Source organism: Carcharhinus amblyrhynchos, chromosome 30 (assembly GCF_965287045.1).
Source record: "Carcharhinus amblyrhynchos chromosome 30, sCarAmb.v2.hapA, whole genome shotgun sequence".
NCBI lineage: Eukaryota > Metazoa > Chordata > Chondrichthyes > Carcharhiniformes > Carcharhinidae > Carcharhinus > Carcharhinus amblyrhynchos.
This window is the reverse complement of record NC_137353.1, coordinates 6,403,803-6,427,941: the sequence shown is the minus strand read 5'-3', so window position 1 is coordinate 6,427,941 and position 24,139 is coordinate 6,403,803. Positions and strand designations below refer to the sequence as shown.

The following is a 24,139-nucleotide window of genomic DNA, read 5'->3' as shown; positions in this document are numbered from 1 at the left end:
TCTCTATGAACAGCATGTTTGTCTGTATAGTGCGCAGGAAATAATACTTTTCACTGTATGTTAACGCATGTGCCAATAATAAATCAAATCAAATTATGAAGGAGCAAATTGTGCAACTGAAATCAGTATCTGTACCCAGATCCCGGGTTATCCCACCTTCCCTGCATAGTTTTTGGAGCCCAAGACTGACAGGGCTTTGCAATTTGCTCCCTATAACTCATCCGCTAAAAGATTTTACCCACTTTTATTCACATACCCGTTGCCAATAACCTGGTCTTTCCTGATAAACTAGTCTTCATGCCATTGGCAACATCTCCTTTGTAGTCACGCTGGACTCTATGCCCAGATGAACCTCTTGTATGTGAGCTTGAGGGTAATTCTCTACATTGCCTGCATACCAATTGCCTGAGTGTCTACTGTTTGTGTTTACATAAAAATCAGCTTAGCCCAGTCTACGAGCCTGAAAAAGAAGGTTTTTTCAAATTCATTTGTGGGATGCGAGCGTGACTTTTTGCCTATCCCTAATTGCCCCTGGGGAGGTGGTGGTGAGACGTTGCCATGAACCGCAGTAGTGCGTGTGGTAGAAACACTCGTGCGGTGCCGTTAGCGAGGGAACGTCAGCATTTTGACCCAACTCCACTGAAGGAATGGCAATCCGTTTCCAAAACAGATGGTGCGTGTGACTTGTCGGTGACGTTGTTTCCGAGTGATTGCTGCCTTTGTCCTGTGGGGGTGGTGAATTTGGGCAGTTGCTTCCGAGGCAGCCTTGGAGATTAGCTGCACTGAGGGATGGTACACGTTGCTGCCACTGTGCTGGAGGGGGGGAGGGGGGTGAATGTTCAAAGTGGTGAGTTGTCGGATTGGGTACAGGAATGGAGCAGTTCTTTAATCCTCGGATCGCTCCCAGATTTGTTCAAATCAAGAGTTGTTTGTTGGTCTTTCTGTTTGCGTGTTGTTTACCACTCGTCACAGTATATCATCAATGTGGCATTTCAGAGAGCTACACTCTAATATTTACTGAACCCAACCCTTCAGCAATTCCTGTAAATCCAGTGATTGGTGGCAAATTGATGACTTTCCTGCATCAACTTGCGTGACCTCGTTGAAAAAAATATCCAACATGTCCAGTTGAAGATGGTTACTCATTCTGCAGCCACTTTGGTGGCAATTTATAATCAGTTCTCCATTGTTGGTGGGTTTTAGAGTGACCCCCTTCAGTAAATCCTATTCAGATTCGCTGTAAAATGCCATATCAATTCAGCAGAGAGGTTTTGGTAGATCTGTGTTGTACTCGTTGGCGTTTAGAAGGATGAGGGGGGATCTTATAGCGACGTATAAGATAATGAAGGGGATGGATAGGGTAGAGGTAGAGAGATTCTTCCCGCTTAGAAAGGATAGCAAGACTAGGGGACACAGCCTCAAGATAAGGGGGGGACAGTTTAGATTGGAGCTGAGGAGGAACTTCTTCACTCAAAGGGTGGTGAATCTCTGGAATTCTCTGCCTGTTGAAGTGGTGGAGGCTGCCTCGCTAAATATATTTAAGTCACGGGTAGATAGGTTTCTAATAGACATTAAGGGTTCTGGGGAGAAAGCGGGAAAGTGGAACTGATCCGCTTCAGATCAGCCATGATCTTATTGAATGGCAGGGCAGGCTCGAAGGGCTAGATGGCCCTACTCCTGCTCCTATTGCTTATGTTGGATAATTGGATAATCTCACATTTGCTAACAGTCCCATTTGCAGGAATCATCATGGATGAGATGGATAATTTGATCACAGCCAAAGGTCCACTGACTGGGAATTTCTGTGGAGGGGACAACTGGAAAATCCTGCCCTCCGTTTCTCTTTCTATAGATGCTGCCAGACCTGCTGAGCTTTTCCAGCATTTTCTCCTCAATCCACATCTGCGGTATTTGGCTTCTAATATTCAATGTTTTGGCCTTGACAAGGCCAGAGAATTGTGAATGCTTTCATACCGTTCATATCTTTTCTCTACACATGAGGGGGCTTGAACACTGGAGGAGAAATTTGAATCTAGAATCGTTGATGAAGTAAAAAGGAAAGATAATTTCCTTTAGCAATGACCTTTATTTAGCGGACACAAGGAGATCCATCTGGATATCTACCTAGAGCAAACTCTCAGACCTAAATTCTGACCAGATTTGTAAATGTGAAGTTTGATCTTGTCTGAAGAGCCTCTTAGCAGGAAGAACATGCAGCACGGTAGCACAGTGGTTAGCACTGCTGCTTCACAGCTCCAGGGACTGGGTTCGATTCCCGGCTTGGGTCACTGTCTGTGTGGAGTTTGCACATTCTCCTTGTGTCTGCGTGGGTTTTCTCTGGGTATTCCGGTTTCCTCCCACAGTCCAAAGATGTGCGGGTTAGGTTGATTGGCCATGCTAAAAATTGCCTTTAGTGTACTGAGATGTGTAAGTTAGAGGGATTAGTGGGTAAATATGTAGGGATATGGAGGATAGGGCATGGGTGGGATTGTGGTCGGTGTTGGCTTGATGGGCCGAATGGCCCCTTTCTGTACTGTAGGGTTTTTATGATTTCTATAACATTCTGAATAATATCATTCCCACTGTTTTGGCTGGTGGACTGTTGGGGCCCCGTTGACCTATAATGTCAATTGTTGAAAGGTTTTTCAAAGTAATTTCTAGTTTAGTATTAGTTATTCTGTTTTTACATCTACGCAGATATCATCCAACGCAAATATTTCTTGACTACTGGCTCCCTCTATACCCAAAATTTTAATTCAGTTGAGATTGCTGACCTGAGTCGCGAAACTTTTACAGTAGTGACTCTTAAAATTCGTCCAGTTCTGGTTCATTATCTATCGCACCTCCCTGGCACCGTGAGGTAGCAGTGCCAACCACTGTGTCACCTCAACCTGGGCTCGATCCCACGATTCTGAGATTGTGTCACAAACGCTATGGACTGTGCGTGTCCAGCTAGCTCAATGTGAATCAACAGCAAAGGGCGCGCCCGAGATTTGAACCTGGGACCTCTCGCAAGCTCTTGGATTGTAATCCCCAAAGCAAGAATCGTACCCCTAAACCAACGAACTGCTTGTTGTCTTGTTTAAGATTTTTTGAATAAATGTGTCAGATTCATACAGCCTAACTCCCAGCTATATTGTATGTGTTAGAATCATAGAATGATCCTACTGGGGGGAGGCAAAGCCTAGTGTTCTAGTTAGACTATTAATCCAGAAACTTAGCTAATGTTCTGGGGACCCAGGTTCGAATCCCCCACAGCAGTTGGTGGGATTTGAATTCAATAAAAAAAATCTGGAATTAAGGATCTACTGAATGAAACCATTGTTGGAAAAACCTATCTGGGTCACTAATGTCCTTTAGGGAAGGAAATCTGCTGTCCTTACCTGGTCTGGCTTACATGCGAGTCCAGAGCCACAGCAACGTAGTTGACTCTCAACTGTCCTCCAAGACAACTAGAGATGGGCAATAAATGCTGATGTGGAGATGTTGGCGTTGGACTGGGGTAAACACAGTAAGAAGTCTGACAACACCAGGTTTAAGTCCAACCGATTTATTTGATAGTAAACTCACTGTAGGGAGGTCTTGCTGCAGCTGTATAGGGCATTGGTGAGGCCGCAGCTGGAGTACTGTGTGCAGTTTTGGGCGCCGCACCTGCACAAAGATATTTTGGCCTTGGAGGGAGTGCAGAGGAGGTTTACTAGGCTGATACCAGAGTTGAGGGGGTTGAGCTATGAGGAGAGGCTGAATAAACTGGGCTTGTACTCATTAGAGTTTAGAAGAATGAGGGGAGATCTCATTGAGACGTATAAGATGATGAATGGGATGGATAGGATAGAGGTGGAGAGACTCTTCCCGCTCAAAAAAGACAGTAGGACTAGGGGGCACAGCCTCAAGATAAAAGGGGGGCGGTTTAGAACGGAGTTGAGGAGGAACTTCTTCACTCAAAGGGTGGTGAATCTCTGGAATTCTCTGCCCGTTGAAGTGGTGGAGGCTGCCTCGCTAAATATTTTTAAGACGCGGGTTGATGGGTTTTTGATAAGAGAGGGGATTAAGGGTTATGGGGAGAAAGCGGGAAAGTGGAACTGAGCCACGACAGATCAGCCATGATCTTATTGAATGGCGGGGCAGGCTCGAAGGGCTAGATGGCCTACTCCTGCTCCTATTTCTTATGTTCTTATGTTATGTTCTTATGGTGTACTGACAAACTGGTGAGTTTACTATCAAATAAATCGGTTGGACTTAAACCTGGTGTTGTCTGACTTCTTACAATAAATGTTGGCCAGCCAGCGACACCCATGCCCCACGAGTGAATAAAGAAAAGCATTAAGAATCAACTTAGTGGATTTGCTTCTGTTGAGCGGTTTTGTATATGTGAGGTTATCACTAATTACTTCCTTCCTTGCCAGCTTTGTTTTCAACAATAGGTGCTGCAAACCCCAACCTAATTTAGCGTGACCGCTCCCTCTATGCAACAATTCCCCCCTCAACCGTCAGATTGAAACCTTCCTCTTTTAGTTTGAAACATTTACAGTTGTTCGTTCAATATATTTTCAATACAGCGTGGCACAGTGGCACATGGTTAGCACTGCTGCCTCACAACCCTAGGGACCCGGGTTCGATTCCCGGTGTGGGTCACTTCCTGTGCGGAGTCTGCACATTCTCCCCATGTCCACGTGGGTTTCCACCGGGTGCTCCGGTTTCCCCCAACAGTCCAAAGGTGTGCAGGTTAGGTGGATTGGCCATGCCAAATTGCCCCCTAGTGTCCAAAGACGTGCTGGTTAGGTGCACTGGCCATGCTAAGTTCTCCCTCTGTACCAGAACAGGAGTGTGGCAACTAGGGGATTTTCACAGTAATTTCATTGCAGTGTTAATGTAAGCCTACTTGTGACTAATAAACAAACTTAAATTTAATATCTGAGGATAAAAACTTGGAAATTAATCTGCCCAATCTCTCCATCTGCCTCCATGACAGTTATCGGCAATCTTCCAGCTGAACAGCAAGCTTATCCTCACCAACTGTTGGCCTGGAACTCCGCTGTATGTCCCTGATCCAAATCGCAGGACTATCCGATACAACCTCTGCCCACTCGCCACAACGGTAAGTGTGAACATTATGTACTCATTTTAATCAATTTTTAGAATACAACTCTGGTAGAAATATCAGACCCCCATCTGGTGCAAGGGTTTACAGAGTGTCTAGACTGTAACTTCCCAGTGTCCCTCTCCAATTTATTTTCCATAAAGCACATAGTTTACAGCAAAAATATATCTCCCATTGGACAGACCAGCAAGCACTCCTGATTAATTTTAAACTTACTAGGGGGTTCAGTTGGCTGGATGACTGGCCCATGATGCAGACTAACGCCAACAACGTGGGTTCAATTCCCGTATCGGCTAAGCTTAAAAATAAAGGCCGCTTGCTTGATGTGTGGTGACCCTCAGGTTAAATCACCAACAGCCAACTCTCTTCCCTCCCCCTCAAAAGGGGAGAGCAACCTATGGACAAATGGGACTATGATGACTTTACATTTGCATTCTTTGAACAAGGATTTGTGCAAACCGCAACTGGAGGGGAGATGAGGAGGATTGGGTTTTAGACATTGGGGTGTCTAAGGGGGGGGGAACAGGAACGTTCTACCCATGGAGTTCTGATCTTTCCAAGTATTAATTGTGATTATTACCAACATTTGGGAACCAAAAGACAACAAGAACTCAGAAGCTCCCTGGCATTTTTAGGATGGATATAGTAAGAAGTCTCACAACACCAGGTTAAAGTCCAATAGGTTTATTTGGTAGCAAAAGCCACCTGTTGGACTTTAACCTGGTGTTGTGAGACTTCTTGCTGTGTTTACCCCAGTCCATCGCTGGCACCTCCACATCATTTTTAAGTTAGCGCTGCTGCCTCACAGCGCCAGGGACCTGTGTTCAGTTCCGGCCTTGGGCCACTGTCTATGTGGAGTTTGCACGTTCTCCCCGTGTCTGTGTGGGTTTCTCCCCAGGTGCTCCGGTTTCCTCCCACAGTCCAAAGATGTGAGGTTAAGATCATGGGCCATGCTAAATTGCCCATTAGTGTCAGGGGGACTGACTATGGTAAATGCATAAGGTTATGGAGATAGGGCCAGGGTGGGATTGTGGTTGGTGCAGACTCGATGGGCCAAATAGCCTCCTTCTGCACTGTAGAATTCTGTGAAACGGAGTGCACAGTCTGAAAAGGGAATGGAACCAGATTGGATAGTAACTTTCAAAAAGGAATTGGCTGTGGACTTGAAAAGGGAGTATTCACAGGACAGCATGAGTGACTGGATAGCACAGTCATAGAAACAGGATGATGGGCCAAATAGTCTCTTGCTCTGCTGTGGCATTCCGAGTTTATAGAGTTGTAGACTGTTTTTGTCCTCGCTCCACTGTAAGTCATTTACACTAATTACGTTTTCTTTCTCTTCATCTGCGAACTAGTTAACATTTCTTTCAATATTTTATATAATTCCCTTTTAAATATTAAGATTACCAGCCTCAACAGCGCCTTGCTGTACCACAATCCATTGTCGAATAACTCTTTTGACTTGAAATAATTTATTCTGACTGCTGCTGTTGTTATATTACCTGTTAGTATTTGTAAGGGGCTATTTCCTGGGAGTTAACGATCGTGTGTAAGTGTTCCAGGGGCCACGTTTCACGGCTTCAGAACAGAACCAGTTCAAACCTGTCCCCCATGTACGAGGCAGCGTGGCGAGTTAAAGGGCGGGATTTTCCGGCCACGCTCACTCCGAGGTCAATGAACCTTTGCGTGGTCCATTTCCCTCCTGCTACGACTCCCATGGGCAGGCGGAATGGGAAAATTCTGCCCATTGAGTTCTGATCTTTCCAAGTACAAATTATTACCAACATCTGGGAACCGAAGCAACAAGAATTCAGACGGTCCCCTGACATTTTTAGTATCAATCTTCAATTTATGTCCCTTGTGATAAACTAATCAGGGAAATGAGCTTTCACCATTCACCATAAAGAGCACGTCTGCGAGGTCCCAACTCTCCCTACCCTGGTGACTCAAATCCCAGTGTTACAAGTCGCTCCTCAGAACTATAGCCACACTTCCTCAATATTGTCCTGATAAGCTCTCAGTGTTTGTACACGTCCATTGTTCCAGCAACCTTTCTCGGATCTAACGCAATCTCTCGGAAGTATTTTGGTAAGATTCCCGCAATATTCACAGCCCCCAGGGACACAGGAAATAAATTCTCGTCCACTGATACTGCGGTCAACGCACAAACTATTTATTCTGTAATTTGCATTCTTTGAGCGAGGATTTGTGTGAATTGCAGCCAGAGGGGAGATGAGGAGGATTGGGTTTTAGACATTGGGGTTTAGGCGGGCGAAACAGGAATGTTCTACAGGGACGACACAATCTAATTTTCCAGTGCGGAATAATTTTCTGTATGAGTAAGAATTTAACTGATAAGGTGCTGTGTAAACGCTGTTACGTGTGGAAAAATTCAGAACCACAAAAATGTCTATTTGAGAAAGATTAATACTCGCACGGAGTGGAAATGCTAATATTTCCCAGGCAATAAACAAAGTAACCAAATAAGTCTGGAAAGATAAGATGTGGTGAGTCTTTAATCTTGCAACAGAACATCAAACAACCTCAACATGTTCCAGTTTTGCTTTGCATCGCTCTAATGTGTCCATGTGTAACTTGTGGAGGCCACTGCAGTATATTAACTTCAGGACTTAGACACTCCCTGATGAAGGAGCAGTGCTCCGAAAGCTCGTGCTACCAAGTAAACCTGTTGGACTTTAACCTGGGGTTGTGAGACTACTTACCATACAGTGAAAAATATTGTTTCTTGCGCACTGTTCATAGAGAAGGAAAAGAGAGAATAGTTATGTTATAAATACTCAGTGCAGTGAAAGAGTCTGTGTTGGTTGCTGTCTTACCTTCTGTCTTGTCTTAACGAGGTGCTTTTATTCCATTGTGGATTTTTTTGTGTGTATTCTTTTGAAATGTATTCATTCCCGGGGCATGGGCATTGCTGGCAAGGCCAACATTCACTCCACACCCTTCATTGCCCTTGTGAAGGTGCTGGTGAGGCAACGTCTTGAACTGCTGCATTCCCTGTGGTCTGGGCAACACGGTGGCACAGTGGTTAGCACTGCTGCCTCACAGTGCCAGGGACCCGGGTTCGATTCTCGGCGAGGGTCACTGTCTATGTGGAGTTTGCGCATTCTCCTCATGTCTGTGTAGGTTTCCTCCAAGTGCTCCGGTTTCCTCCCAATACTCCAAAGATGTGCTGGTTAGGTGGATTGGCCATGCTAAATTGCCCCTTAATGTCCAAAGGTGAGTAGGTTAGATGGATTAGTGGAGTAAATTTTGGGTTACGGGGATAGAGTGGGGGGTGGTCTTGGGTAAAATGCTCTGTTGATGGGTCGAATGGCCTCTTTCTGCACTGTAGGCGTTCTGGAAAGGGCACCCCTTTTTTAGGCTTCAGAGTGGTTTGGAACACTGAATGGCTTGCTAAACCTTTTCAGAGGATATTCAAGAGTTGACTACACTGAGTGGGTCTGGAATGGTATGTAGGCCAGACCAGGCAAGGAAGGCAGATTTCCTTCCCTAAGGGACATTAAACTAGTGCGACAACAATAATCTCCCCCTCAATGTCATCAAAACGGAGGAGATATTCATCGACTTCAGGAAGTGTAGTGGAAGATGTGCCTCCATCTACACCAAAGAGGATGAAGTAGAAATGGTCAAGAGCTTCAGGTTTTTAGGTGTCCAGATCACCAACCTGTCCTGGTCCCCCCATGCTGACACTGTTGTTCAGAAAGCCCCCCAACATCTCTACTTTCTCAGAAGACTAAGGAAATTTGGCACGTCAGCTACAACTCTCACCAACTTTTACAGATGCACCATAGAAAGCATTCTTTCTGGTTGTATCACAACTTGGTATGGGCTCCTGATCTGCCCAAGACCGCAATGAACTACTAAAGTTTGTGAATGTAGCCCAATCCATCATGCAAACCAGCCTCCCATCCGTTGACTCTGTCTACACTTCCTGCTGCCTCGGAAAAGCAGCCAGCATAATCAAAGACCCCACGCATTCCAGACATTCTCTCTTCCACCTTCTTCTGTCGGATACAAAAGTCTGAGGACATGTACCAACCGATTCAAGAACAGCTTCTTCCCTGCTGCCATCAGACTTTTGAATGGACCGACCTTGCATTAAGTTGATCTTCCTCTACACCCTAGTTATGACAGTAACACTACATTCTGCACTCTGTCCTTTCCTTCTCTATGAGCAGTATGCCTTGTCTATATAACGCGCAAGAAACAATGCTTTTCACTGTATACTAATATATGTGACAATAATAAATCAAATCAAACTAGTGGACCAGATGGGTGTTAACAATAATTGGCAGTGGTTTCTAAAACACCTTTCAATTCCAGATTTACCAATTAAATTAAGATTCCCCAGGCTCTCAGGGTGGGTTAAACCTGTGCTTCCCAGAGTATTTGCCCAGGTTACTGTCATATTAGCCCAATGACAGCCACCCACCTCTCCTGTGTGTCTTTGGGCGTCTTTTTGTACCTAAGACCTAGCGTGGAAATTGCCATGGAATGCATGGAATCAGCCTCCTGAACTCAATTGCCCAATAAATAGGTCTTTTCTTCCTCCTCCAACCTCCTTCCTCTGACAGTTTGAGAGCATTCCACGCAATGGAATGGGTCATATGAGGAATAGTTGGGAATAATGTGCAACTTGATGTAACATGTGCGATGAAGCACTGCCATTCTGTTCTGCTGTGTGCTGAATGCGCACAGAACAAACAGTCTCATAGATAATCACATGTTAGCCGTCTATCGGACACTGATGGCATTAAAAATTCCCCAGGCCTCGGTTATTCTGCCTCAAGTTTATATTGGTCGGAGCAGAATGTACCGAGCTGATCCTTTATACTCCTGAAACATCAGCAACACCACCTCAAAGCTGGGAAAATGTTCACGTCTTTTGCAAAGCGAACCAATGTGGGTGAAGCCATTCAGTGTGAAAGGAATGGGAGTGTTCTGTAATACAAACGACCCAGGCTCCATTAGATAATAGCGTTCTAATATCACTGCCCGTGTGAATGACCCAGTTAATTCCCCAATCATGGTAATTGGATAAATAATTAAGGGGGAGGATTTTGCAGTTCCGTGGGGAATGGGATTAAGCGCGTGGCACTCTTGAAAAGAGAGCAGGGACTCTCTTCTAGCACTCCATCATTCTATAGTGGCAAATCCGACCATCAGAGCAGATAAAACTGATATGCAAACAGCTCAGACTCTTAAGAGCTTGTGTGCACTCACATTTGCATGTAAACAGTTGAGCTTAGGCCACTTGAGCCTGTGCGTACTGTAGGAAAATTTGCTTCCGAGCAGATGAGACCACAAAACTCCACGTACCTTGTTTACACTGGTAAGTCGAGATCGCAGCTTGTGTATGTGGAACATTGTTGAATTCCGTGTTTTGCTTTTGGTAACGGTGTAGGCTGCTGACATTTTAGCTCAGGTTCTGGGAGATCAGTATCTGTATTTGCAGCATGGCCCTTCTGTCCTGGCACTGAGGTCTCTGGTCAAAGTCAGAGCCAGCATTTCATACAATAGTTTCCTATCCCTTCTCCTGCATCTTTGACACAGGCAACCTCTCCTCTCCGCCTCCCGACTCTCTCTTCCGAACCCAATCTTTGGGGAGTTGCTTCCATACAATTATGGAACCCCTGCAATGCAGAAGGAGACCATTTGGCCCATCGGGTCTGCACTAACTCACCAGCAGAGCATCCTACCCAGACCCTCTCCCCGTAACCCCACATATTTACTCCGCTATTCCCCCTAAACTACTTGTTGGGACACTGAGGGGCAATTTAGCATGGCCTAACCCACCTAACCCACATGTCTTTGGAGTGCGAAAGGAAACCGGAGCACCCGGAGGAAACCCACGCAGACACGGGGAGAATGTGTAGACTCCACACACAGACGTCTGAAGCCGGAATTGAACCCGACACTGTGGAGCAGCGGGGCTAACCACTGTGCCACCATGCTGCCCCTTCTAGGCTTTCCTAGAAGCTGCCACTCCGACGTGGTGTCTCCTCAGTGTTCAGTGGGGGTATGTTCTCAGTCGCCTCCTCTGCATTAACCGTGTGTGTGTTATTACCCTGAAGCACGGGGTTCGATTCCAAACGTAGATTGGCAGCAGCGCCCAGCCCTGACCGCTTGCCTCTTCCTGTGACCCAACTCACCTTGACCATGGTTTCGGTATCAGGATCCGGATGAGTTGAAAACCAATAAAAACAGGAAGTGTTGTTGAAACTCGGTGAGTCAGGCAATCCCTGCAGAGATCGGAACAGAGCGATGGGTTTGTGTTTAATATTACTCTTCCTCGGAACTGATTTGCATGTGAACTACTGAGCTGCAGATCCGTGGGGAACAGCCCGGCAGTTAAAGCCGTTCCTGTTCAGTCCTGTCTGCAGCTTTCTGCTTCCCACCATGATTCCCATCAGTCTCTCTGGCAGACCGGCACAAACTCAGCTGAAAACTCCAGCTCCTTGGCTTCCTTCTCGATCCCCAATTATTCCCCCTCAACACTCTACCTCCGTCCTCTCCCCATCCCCCCGTCCTCTCCCCATCCCCCTGTCCTCTCCCCATCCCCCCGTCCTCTCCCCATCCCCCTGTCCTCTCCCCGTCCTCTCCCCATCCCCCCGTCCTCTCCCCGTCCTCTCCCCATCCCCCCGTCCTCTCCCCATCCCCCCGTCCTCTCCCCATCCCCCCGTCCTCTCCCCATCCCCCCGTCCTCTCCCCATCCCCCCGTCCTCTCCCCATCCCCCCGTCCTCTCCCCATCCCCCCGTCCTCTCCCCATCCCCCCGTCCTCTCCCCATCCCCCCGTCCTCTCCCCATCCCCCCGTCCTCTCCCCATCCCCCCGTCCTCTCCCCATCCCCCCGTCCTCTCCCCATCCCGCCGTCCTCTCCCCATCCCCCCCGTCCTTTCCCTGTTATTCCCCCCCCCGTCCTTTCCCCGTTATTCCCCCCCCCGTCCTTTCCCCGTTTCCCCCCCCCCGTCCTTTCCCCGTTTCCCCCCCACGTCCTTTCCCCGTTTCCCCCCCCGTCCTTTCCCCTTTCCCCCCCCGTCCTTTCTCCGTTTCCCCCCCCCCGTCCTTTCCCCGTTTCCCCCCCCCCCGTCCTTTCCCCGTTTCCCCCCCCCGTCCTTTCCCCGTTTCCCCCCCCCGTCCTTTCCCCGTTTCCCCCCCCCGTCCTTTCCCCGTTCCCCCCGTCCTTTCCCCGTTTCCCCCCCCCGTCCTTTCCCCGTTCCCCCCGTCCTTTCCCCGTTTTCCCCCCCCCCGTCCTTTCCCCGTTCCCCCCCCCGTCCTTTCCCCGTTCCCCCCCCGTCCTTTACCCGGTTCCCCCCCCGTCCCCCAGACCCTCCCTGGGTCGGTTACCGAAACTAACTTCTCTACCTCTGCAACATTGCTTGTGCTGACTTCCTGTTGTCCACTCTTAGAACCATGAGAAAGTTACAGCACAGAAGGAGGCCATTTGGCCCATCTTGCCCGTGCAGGCCCAAGGACACCTAAGTCTTGGTGCCAGAATCTCTCTGTCGGCTCAATTCTTTACCCTGGGAAACTGTCCAGAGCCTTTGAACGTTTCTGAGGCCTAGGTCAATAGGCTTTTCATCAGCCGGGGGATAAAGGATTACGGAGATAAGGCAGCAAAATAGACTTAGTGAGTGTTAGATCAGCCATGATCTTATTAAATGGCAGAACAGACTTGAAGGGCTGAATGGCCTCCTTGATTCTATTTCTTATGATCTTATGGTCAATGTTTGTTGACCTCTTGAATATCCTGCCTCAGCCCTCCACTGCTACCTTTGCCCGTCCAGGTGGACCTGTTCTCTCCCTCTCTTACAAAGCAGCTAGCACACCATCATCACAAGCCATCGCCACGGCGTTGTATTCATAGTCCCACGCTTTGAGGATCCAAAAGTTCACATCGGTCCTGGGACAAGAGGGTCAAGAGTTTATCATTTTCTGAGACCTGAATGGTAGAAGCACCTTGAACTTTCCCCTGCATTATTTCCGTGTTGGAAATAATTTGGAACAAAGCAAACACGCTGTGGTTGTAGTCACTCACTCAGCTTCATTCCTGGATTGGTTTTGTCTGCTGTAAACAGATTACGCAATCTGGTTTTGAAAGAAATTGATGTCTGATGTTTTTCACTGGAGTAAATATTCTGAATTGTGTAACGTGTGGGTTTTCCTTTCCACATGGTGTGATTGACTTTGGTGGGTTGTGCCTGTGGGGAGAAACCTTGGCAATTCTTGTAATCTAGCATGGCCAATCCACCCAACCTACACATCTTGGGACACACTAGGCTAAATTGCCCCTTAGTATCCCAAATGTGTAGGTTAGATGGATTGGCCATGTTAAATTGCTCCTTAGTGACCAAAGATGTGTAGGTTAGTTGAATTGGCTGTGTTATCTTGCCCTTAGTGTCCAAAGATGTGTAGGTTAGGCAGATTGGCCATGCTAAATTGCCCCTTAGTGACCAAAAATGTGCAGGTTATGGGGATTAGAGGAGTAAATACATGGAGTTAAGGGAATAGGACCTGGACGATCTGCTCTGTTGAGAGTTAGTGCAGACGTGATGGGCCGAATGGCTTCCTCCTGCACTTTAGGGACTCTATTTTAATCGGCAAGCGTACTCTTGACCTTCCCCACCCACACCATTCCTCTAATGCAAATATTAATCCATCGTAACCAGTGTTGATGATAACTTACCAGAATCTTCTCGATTGAATCTCTTAAGAACTGTTCAAGTTTGTTGGGTTTCTGATTCTTCCAGAGATTGGGTGAGGAGAGTCTCCATCCCAAAGCTCTCTGCCAGCATCTGTTAATCTTTAGGGTGTAAATTACTGAGGCCCAGTTGAAATGGATGCCACACGTGCAGCTTGTACCCTGATGGACAACCCTGAAAATTGGACCCGGAGTTTCCTTATTTGAGAAACGGCTGATGCATGCCATGTCTCCATGTGTACTTCCATCGGTGTGAACGTGGGACCGTGTGCCTCTCTGTCCTGTAAGTACGTCAGAGAGGAGAGAAATAGAAAGGGGATCGCAATCAGAGAGACCCTCCCCTCTCTGTCTCTGTAAACAAAACATAAAATCTATCAGCTGACCAGTATCGTTACTGGTAAGAGCATTGCTCTGAGTGTTCGCTGTTGTGAGTCATGCCCCAATTTGTCCAATGCCGTGGCGATTTATGGATTGGGAAAGTGTTTGCGATTTTGAGCTTTTGTGTTTCTGCTTTACCTGCTGATTTGTGTGGAATGTGTCCCCACATTCATACAACCCCTACAGTGCAGCAGGAAGCCATTTGGCCCATTGTATAAAGTAAAGTTAAAAGTAAGGTTCATTTATTAGTGTCACAAGTACATTAACGTTGCAATGAAGTTACATAAGAAATAGGAGCAGGAGTAGGCCATCTAGCCCTTCGAGCCTGCCCCGCCATTCAATAAGATCATGGCTGATCTGAAGTGGATCAGTTCCACTTTCCCGCTTTCTCCCCATGATCCTTAATTCCCCTGTCTATCAGAAACCTATCTACCCGTGACTTAAAAATATTGAGCGAGGCAGCCTCCACCACTTCAACGGGCAGAGAATTCCAGAGATTCACCACCCTTTGAGTGAAGAAGTTCCTCCTCAACTCCGTTCTGAACTGCCCCCCCCCCCCCTTTATCTTGAGGCTGTGCCCCCTAGTCCTGCTCTCCTTTCTGTGAAAATTCTCTAGTCTCCGCACTCCGGCGCCTGGTCGGATCAATGGACCTGAACCAGCACGTCTTTCAGACTGTGGAAGGAAACAAAAGCACCTGGAGGAAGCCCACGCAGACACAGAGAGAATGTGCAGACTCCACACAGACAATGATCCAAACCGGGAATCAAACCCGAGTCCCTGGCGCTGTGAGGCAGCAGTGCTAACCACGATGCCACCATGCCGCCCGTATACTAATACTTGTGACGATAATAATAAATCAAATGAAATCAATTAAAACATTGAGCCTGTATCGATCCCACCCAGGCCCTTTCCCCGTAACCCCATGTATTTACCCTGCTACACCCCCTGACACTAACAGACAAATTAGCATGGCCAAACCACCTAACCTGCACATCTTTGGACTGAGGGAGGAAACAGGAGCATCCGGAGGAAACCCATGCAGACACGGGGAGAATGTGCATACTCCACACAGTCTTCCAAGGTCGGAATTGAACCCAGGTCCCTGGTGCTGTGATTTTGATTTAATTTGATTTATTATTATTGTCACATGTATACAGGCGGCATAGTGGTTAGCCCTGCTGTCTCACAGATCACTGTCTGTGTGGAGTTTGCACATTCTCCCCGTGTTTGCGTGGGTGCTCTGATTTCCTCCTGCAGTCCAAAAGATATGCTGGTTAGGTGGATTGGCCACGCTAAATTGCCCCTTAGTGTCCGGGGGACTAGCTAGGGTAAATGCATGGGGGCTGCGGGGATGGGATTGTGATGGGTGCTGACTCAATGGGCTGAATGGCTTCTTTCTGCATTGTAATGTTTCTATGAAAAGTATTTGTGAGCTATACAGACAAAACATACTGTTCATAGAGGACATGAGAGAGGGTGCAGAATATCGTGCTGCAGTCATAGCTAGGGAGTAGAGAAGGATTAACCTAATATAAATCTGTTGGATTTTAACCTGGTGTTGTGGGACTTTGTAATATAAATACAGCATTGTTGGAGAGTTTAAAAGAGTTAGAGTTTTAAAAGGATAGAGTGAGCGGGTATGCTGGGCACAGCTTGCAAGACACTGCCAGACTCTGGCACAGTCTAAGACAGCCGTGCTAACCACTGCACCACCCAAATTCTTGAATTATATTTTGAGTGCTCTGAGCTCCTGGAGCTGTTGTGTGGTTTACATGCAGAAGCAGGTTCGTTCCACAACCCACCTTCCTTTAGCTCAGAATGGGTAAATACATGGGGAAGTTGTGGGGATAGGGATCAGGGTGGGATTGTGGTCACTGCATACTCAGTGGCCTCCTTCTGCACTGTAGGGATTCTATGGAATGGAGAAATACCACTTAAGTTTAATGTGCCAGCAATCAAACCCCCAATCTGAGCCAGTCAGATATGTGGCTTTAATGACTCTGTCTCAGTAAGTATTCCTGGCAAACAGACTCATCATTAATGACGCTGGTGTGCAGTAGAAGTGATCCTGTGGTGGAGCCTGCTGTTCTCTGATTAACATAATCTAAGCCTGACCTCCGGTTGGTGGCTGGGCTGGGAAGGATTTACGTTAGGGTTTTTGTGTGTGTGTGTGTGGGTTTCTCTTTTGCTTCTCTCTTTGTTTTCACGAGGCGCCGTGTGGAAATGTTACCGCTCTGTGTTTTGCTAACAGACCCCCAGAGCATCTGATGGGAGATGCAGCCAGGGAAAGGCATTGCAAAGCAGTGGAGAGGTTTAAGAGTGTTTCCTGGCAATGCTTTTCTTTAGGCTGTGATGTTTGCTCCAAGCTCTGATTCAGCTGCCAAACTTTCATTACTGAACTGCTGCAAATACTCGACTTCCCACTTGAACTGTCGCTGGAGTTTACCCCCATTCGGTTGAGACTTTCAGCCAAGGTTTTATAGTTGCGCACAGGATTTCAGGGCGATTTAATTGCTGAACTGTACGGTTGACTTAGAACTCGAGCTTGGTTCATTCAAGGAAGACTTCCTGGTTTAAGTGTGTGTCCTCCACAACAGCAAAGCAACAGGATTGATCATTTTTAATGTATGGGTTTAGTAATCATCTCCACACAGTCATCTCGGGAACTGAGGCAAGTCAGCATTCCTTGTATTAACGTTTCCTTTATGGGGCACAGCTGTATCAGAATTTAAAATAATTTAAGCAAAACCTGGGGTGTAAATTTGTTTCAAGAGTGCCTCTGTCTGGTTACGTACATGGACGATTGTTTAACTTTAAAACTGTTCATGCCATTAAGAGAAAAATGAATCTGTTTTGAGTGTTCTCCTCCACTCAAACTGAGTATCAGATGGTTCCAAATATTTGAGAAATGTAATGATGCTTCTAACGTCTTTAAAATAGCTTCAGTTTTAACTGTGCGGGGCGCTTGACCAGGATGGGGACAGGGCAGAGAGTTTTAATAAAGACAGATTGATATTAGTTTTGAGTGCAGCAGGCAGGCCCTGTAACAGACCAATATTTGTGTTGTTAGCCTGACTAACCTACGTAGTGTCTGGTAGAGTTAGAAATAGCTGTGCGCATTTCTTGTTCATTTTCCCTTCCCCAGTCGATCTGTTTCAGCAGAGTCAAAGCCAGGTCTTTCTCTCTCTCGTTTTGAAACCTTCTTCACTTGCACCTTGGAATGACTTGAATCGATTTGGTTAAAAATTTCTCATGGCAGGCCCAAGACTCGATTGAGTGATTTATTGCATTGTGAAAGTTCAGAATCCTTTTTAATAGATTAAGTATTTAAAGATAGCCTTGGGTTTGCTCAGAGCTGTGGAGGGTCTTGGCACAGCTAAGCAAGCGAGCCTAGTTCATCTTCTTTTCTTTTGAAGTGAGGGGAATTATCGAGTTGTAACCAGGATAGACATCTTGATTTGCCAGTTGTTGTGTAAGGTCCAAAAAGACTTTGATGTTGTAATGCAGAATTCGGGAAGTTGGATTTGCTAATAATTCAAGAGTGCTCTCGCTGTGCTCCTTCAGCAAGCTGCGGTTAACTCTGCATTAGAAGCCCTGTTTACAACAGATGCAGTTCCAGGGAATGAACTGGCCATTGTCCAGGTTCTTACAGGTGAGCAGGTTTGTTGTTCTGTGATATCGTGCCAAACTATTTTTATTGATGCGCAATGAAACTGCAGTTAGAAAGCAAAGCATAGAATCCGAACAGTGAAGGAGGAGGCCACTCGGCCCATCAATCTACACCGACCATTGAGGCCCTATTCCCGTCACTGTACATATGTACCCTGCTAATCCCCTGTCAACTTAGCGTGGCCATTCCATCTAACCCGCACATCTTTAGATTGTGGGGGGGAAACTGGAGGAAACCCACGCAGACATGGGGAGAATGTACAAACTCCACACAGACAGTGACACCAGGCTGGAATTGAACCTGGGTCCCTGGCACTGAGGCAGTGCTAACCACTGTACTACCATGCCACCCCGAGTGTTTTTTCAAGAGTGTTCCAAGAGGCGGGGGAATTGTCTCCGACTCCTAGACAATTTTCATCCAGCGACCAATTATCTGATTGTTTACTCACTATTGTTAGTGGGATCATACTGTGCTAAAATTTATTACTATGTCCCTACTATACTTTATTTTGTTCATTCGTAGGACACGGGCATCCCTGGCTGGCCGGCAGTTACTGCCCATCCCTAGTTGCCCTGGGAGGGCAGTTGAGAGTCAACCACATTGCTGAGGTTCTGGAGTCGCATGTAGGCCAGACCGGGTAAGGACGGCAGATTTCCTTCCCTAAAGGGACATTAGTGAACCAGATGGGTTTTTCCAACAATCGACAATGGTTTCATGGTCATCAGTAGATTCTTAATTCCAGATATTTTTAAAATTGAATTCGTGGGCAGCACAGTGGCACAGTAATTAACCCTGCTGCCTCACAGCGCCATGGTCCCAGATTCATTACCCGGCTCGGGTCACTGTCTGTGTGGAGTTTGCACATTCTCCCTGTGTCTGCGTGGGTTTCCTCTGGGCGCTCAGGTTTACTCCCACAGTCCAAAGATGCGCAGGTTAGGTTGATTGGCCATGCTAAATTGCCCCTTAGTGTCGGGGTGGGGGGGAGGTGAGCTAGGGTTAGTGCACAGGGTTCTAGGGATAGGACCTGGGTGCGATTGTTGTCAGTGCAGACTTGATGGACCGAATGGCCTCCTTCCGTACCGTAGGGATTCTACGATTCAAATTCCACCATCCAAGCCCCAGAAGATTAGTTGGGTTTCTGGATTAATAATCAGTTGCTTTCCCATTCATTTGCGAGCAAAACGCTTAGGCTTGTGCTGAGGTTGTGAAGTGAGCTTTATGAATGCAAGTCAGTGTTTTTTTTTTAAGATTATATCTTTGCAAATGAATAAAAGGGACTGGCTGCATCCTGTGCCCCCACTGCTAGGAGTAAGTGGCTTCCAGCTCCTCTGTCTGTGGCTGGCAGCCAGGTACGGCACCTCCATCTGAGCACTTTTTGTCTTCTCTAATCTTGAAGTTATTTATCTAAGGTTAAACAGTTGCCTGAGAAAGATAAACATTTTGCAATTGCACAGCATTTTATTATCTCGTCAAAATAGCTCAGAGCACCTTCCAGCCATCCGTTGAGCAGAGACACACTGCAGAGGAGATTTGACCATCGAACTGGTTCTGTCTATTGAATGAGGATATGGCTGATCTGTGATCTAACTCCATATAACTGCCTTACCCTGTATCCCTCAATACCTTCAGTTTGAAAAAAAACCTATCAATCTCGAGTCTCTCGAATTAACAATTGATCCAACATCAATTGCTGTCTGTGGTAGGGAAAGCCAAATCTCTCCCACTCCTCTGTGTATAAGTTCTTCCTAATCCTAAACTCAAGGGATGGGGGGGGGAAAGCGGGGATCAAGATATTGAATTTGATGATCAGCAATGATCAAAATGAATGGGAGAGCAGGCTCAAAGGGCCTAATGGCCTGTTTGTGCTCATAGTTTCTACGTTTCTAATCCAACATCGGAAAGGTTTTCTTCCCTGCTGCCATTAGACTTTTGAATGGACCTACCTTGTATTAAGTTGATCTTTCTCTACATCCTAGTTATGGATGTAACATTACAAGGGGCATCTGGACAAAATAAGAAGCCTCACAACACCAGGTTAAAATCCAACAGGTTTATTTGATAGTAAACCCACGAGCTTTCGGAACACCGTTCCTTCGTGAAAGCTTGTGGGTTTACTATCAAATAAACTGGTTGGACTTTAACCTGGTGTTGTGAGACTTCTCACAGTGTTTACCCCAGTCCAACACCGGCATCTCCACATCACGTCTGGACAAATACCTGAATAGGATGGGAATAGAGGGATATGGTCCCCGGAAGGGTAGGGGGTTTTAATTTAGTCAGGCAGCATGGTTGGTGCAGGCTTGGAGGGCCGAAAGGCTTGTTCCTGAGCTGTAATTTTTTTCTTTGTACGTTCTGCACCTTCTCCTTTCCTTCTCTAAGAACGGTATGCTTTGTCTGTATGGCGCATAAGAAACAATACTTTTCACTGTATACCAATACATGTGATAATCATAAATCAAATCAAAATCTGATCAGGTCTGCCTCCAATTTTTACCCCAAGTCCTTGACTACTCATATGGTGAAACTTAGGTCCATCTACCTTAACTCTTACCCTGATCTTCTTGAAAACTTGAATCAAATCACTCTCGAACTTTCGAATGCAGTGTAGCCTGATGCTTAGTGGTAATGGCCAATTTAACATGAAGATTATTGACTTGTTTATGTTCTTTTCCCCCGTCCTTCCCACCCCAACCATCAAATAATACTATCCAATTTGTTATTTTAGTTAGCTAAGTGATATTAGAACGGAATAGCCCAGCATTGCCCCAGGTATTGGTTTCTCTTGGTAGCACAGTGGTTAGCACAGTTGCCTCAGAGTGCCAGGGCCCAGGGTTCATTTCCGGCCTTGGGTGACAGTCTGTCTGTGCAGAGTCTGTACATTCTGTTTGTGTCTGTGTGGGTTTCCTCCAGGTGCTCTGAATTTCCTCCCACAGTATATGCATGTTAGGTGGACTGGCCAGCTAACCCTAATGTGCACAGAATTATAAGGATAGGGCAGAGAGGCGGGTCTGGTGGGACACTCTTTCAGAGAGTCAGTGCGGACGCGATGGGCCGAATGGGCTCTTTCTGCACAGAAGGGACCCTGTGATTCTACCTTTGGACTTTGGGAGAAAACCCATGCAGACATGGTGAGAATGTGCAAACTCCACACAGACAATGACCCGAAGTCGGAATCGAACCAGGCTCCCTGGTGCTGGGAGGCAGCAGTGCTCACCACCACTCGCACTTTAGCATCCCTTTCCAAAAGAGTTCACAGTCCGATCTGTTCAGCCACTCGCTGTTGGCCCGCGTCTATTCTGGTGCATTGAGACGGTGAAGGTGTTTCCGTTTGGCAAACTTTGGTAAACTGACCGAGGGGGGGGAAACTCGAGCACGAACGTCACGTGGAATCGGAAAGCTAAAGCTAGTTTCACAATGAGTTCCCGTCACTATCGGGGCTGCCTCGTGACCTCACAGTGCGGCCCCTCGAAATGTCAACTTCTCACCAGGATCAACTTTCAGCGTTGTTATTAGTCACATCTGAGTCAGGCCCTTTGGTCAGTGCCCAATGCCACTATTATACTGGGTTATCTTCAGTAGTATAAACACCCTGTGGTATAAATGACCTCATCGTTGATGATAGTGCTAACCACCGTGCACTGGTGCCTCACAGTCCCATGGACCTGGGTTCAATTTCCAGTTTGGGTCACTGTCTGTGTGGAGTTTGCACATTCTCCCCGTGTCTGCGTGGGTTTCCTCTGGGTGCTCCGATTTTTCATAGGAGCAGAATTAGGCCACTCGGCCCATCGAGTCTGCTCCGCCATTCAATTATGGTTGATACTTTTCTCATCCCCATTCTCCTGCCTTTTCCCCATAACCCCTGATCCCCTCATTAATCAAGAATCTATCCATCTCTGTCTTAAAGACACTCAATGACCCGGCCTCCACAGCCTGCTGCGGCAAAGAGTTCCACAGATTCACCACTCTCTGGCTGGTTTCCTCCCACGCTCCAAAGATGTGATGAATTGGCCATGCTAAATTGCCCCTTAGTGTCAGGGGGATTAGCAGGGTAAATACATGGGGTTACAGGGATGGGGTCTAGGTGGGATTGTTGCCAGTGCAGACTTGATGGGCTGAATGGCCTCCTTCTTCGCTGTAGAGACTCTATGATTTTTATCAGCCTCCTCTGCTGCCAGTGACGTTATTCCGTGCTGTAAATCTTTCAGTCTTTGTCTACCCTCTCTAAACATTGCAAGGAAGTTACTGAAATATTAATTTTGGCCTGTGTAGCTGTACAGTGAAGATAGCAGAGTCAGTGGAAGCAGGCATATGGCAATCTCACTAACAGCCCAGTCTAGAGTAATTCATTGAGAGGTGAAAACTGCAGCCAGCCCACACGGAAACAGGTTAATGACATCTGTGACCTCTCCACAAACCCCTCTGGAGAAACGATAGGAAGCTGTGTGCCCTTCAGATCAGACACTCTGAATCCTCAAAGTCTTGCAAAGTCAAGGGATTTTGTTCGACAGGTTGTCTTAAAATTCTAAGTTAATCAAATTGTTTGAGCAAATGCTTCAAAAGCCAGTTGTTTAACCAATTTGAAGATCTCACTGCCCTGAATACGACATTTATGTAGCATCTTTACACGATTAAAATGTCCCAGGATGCTCTGCAGGATAATTATGAGACAAAATATGAAACCAGGTGGCATCGGGGATATTAAGCCCAAAAGCTTAGTAAAGTTAGGTGTTCAGGAGTGTATTCAATGTGGAAAGCGAGGTAGAGAGGTTTAGGGAGGGAATTTTGGGGGTTTGGGGCCTTGGCAGCTGGAGGCCTGGCTGCCAATGGTGCAGGAACTAAAACTGGGCATACTAAAGAGGCCAAAATCGAAGGAGTGCTGATAGCTGGGGAAGTTATGGGGCTGGAGGAGGTTACTGAGGGTAAGGAGGGTACGAATGAAAAGGACTGTCTTTAAAACAGAGATAGACAGGTTCTTGATCAATAAGGGGATCGATGATTAGGGAGAAAAGACAGAAGAATGAGGATGAGAATCATATCAGCTGTAGTGGAGAAGTGGCAGATGGACTTCAACGCAAAGAAATGTGTAGTGGTCCATTTTGGCAGGACCAACGGGATGCAGGAGTACAATATCAAGGGTAGGAGTCTTAGCTGGGTTGAAGGGCAGAAGGATCTTGGGGTCCGGGTCCATAGGACTCTTAAATCGGCCTCGCAGGTGGAGGATGTGGTCAAGAAGGCGTATGGTGTACTGGCCTTCATTAATCGAGGGATTGAGTTTAGGAGTCGGGGGGTAATGCTGCAACTTTACAAGACCCTTGTCAGACCCCACTTGGAGTACTGTGCTCAGTTCTGGACGCCTCACTACAGGAAGGATGTGGAAGCTATTGAGAAGGTGCAGAGGAGATTTACAAGGATGTTGCCTGGATTGGGAGGCATGCCTTATGAAGATAGGTTGAGGGAGCTGGGACTCTTCTCCCTGGAGAGACGAAGGTTGAGAGGTGACCTGATAGAGGTTTATAAAATGTTGAGAGGAATAGATAGGGTGGATTCTCGGAGGCTATTTCCCAGGGCTGAAATGGTCGCTATGAGAGGACGCAGGTTTATGGTGCTGGGAAGCAAGTACAGAGGAGATGTTAGGGGAAAGTTTTTCACTCAGAGGGTGGTGAGTGAGTGGAATCAGCTGCCATCGGTGATGGTAGAGGCGAACTCGCTGGGGTCTTTTAAAAGACTTCTGGATGAGTATATGGGATTTAATGGCTTTGGGAGTTACAGATAGTTCTATGGCTTGGTAGGTATAGACATGATCGGCGCAACTTGTGGGCCAAAGGGCCTGTTTGTGCTGTAGTGTTCTATGTAATTGAATGGTGAAGCAAACTCGATGGGCAGAATGGCCTAATTCTAGTCCTATACCTTATGTCTTATGTTTGAATGGTGTCCTTATCCTGGGTATCTACACTGTAGGAAAGCTGCTAGTGTATACGTGCAACTGGCTGTGTCCGCCGACTTGTTTTTGTGAGTTGAAGAAAACTTCTATTTCTGCAAGTGACTATTTGTGGTTGTTGATTTCAAGTTCTGCAGTGTAAATTTCGGCACCATGCATCGTGTGTTATATTGCTATTTACTGTGGCTTTGATAATGGCACCTACTGAATCAGATTAGTGCATCGCCAGTTATGAGGAACTGGCGGTGAGCAAAGGTTTAAGATATTTGGCAAGATTAGGGGAATTGTTTTGACTCAGCGAGTTGTTGTGATCTGGAATGCGCTGCCTT

The 24,139-nt window shown here is 46.8% G+C and overlaps 1 protein-coding gene across 8 annotated transcripts in view; it reads left to right on the top strand.

Annotated features, from left to right (window-relative positions):
- pik3cd (phosphatidylinositol-4,5-bisphosphate 3-kinase, catalytic subunit delta) overlaps positions 1 to 24,139 on the top strand; it is a 214,945-nt gene that overhangs the window by 98,563 nt on the left and 92,243 nt on the right. For 4 of the 8 annotated variants that reach the window (XM_080215123.1, XM_080215121.1, XM_080215127.1 and 1 more), the window contains one exon: positions 4,973 to 5,098. The gene's annotated coding sequence lies outside the window, so the exon portion shown is untranslated. Of the gene's footprint in view, positions 1 to 658; positions 674 to 4,972; positions 5,099 to 16,285; positions 16,874 to 17,834; positions 17,855 to 18,394; positions 18,510 to 24,139 lie in introns of those variants that run through there. The other 4 variants (XM_080215124.1, XM_080215128.1, XM_080215125.1 and 1 more) reach the window with 4 other exon arrangements.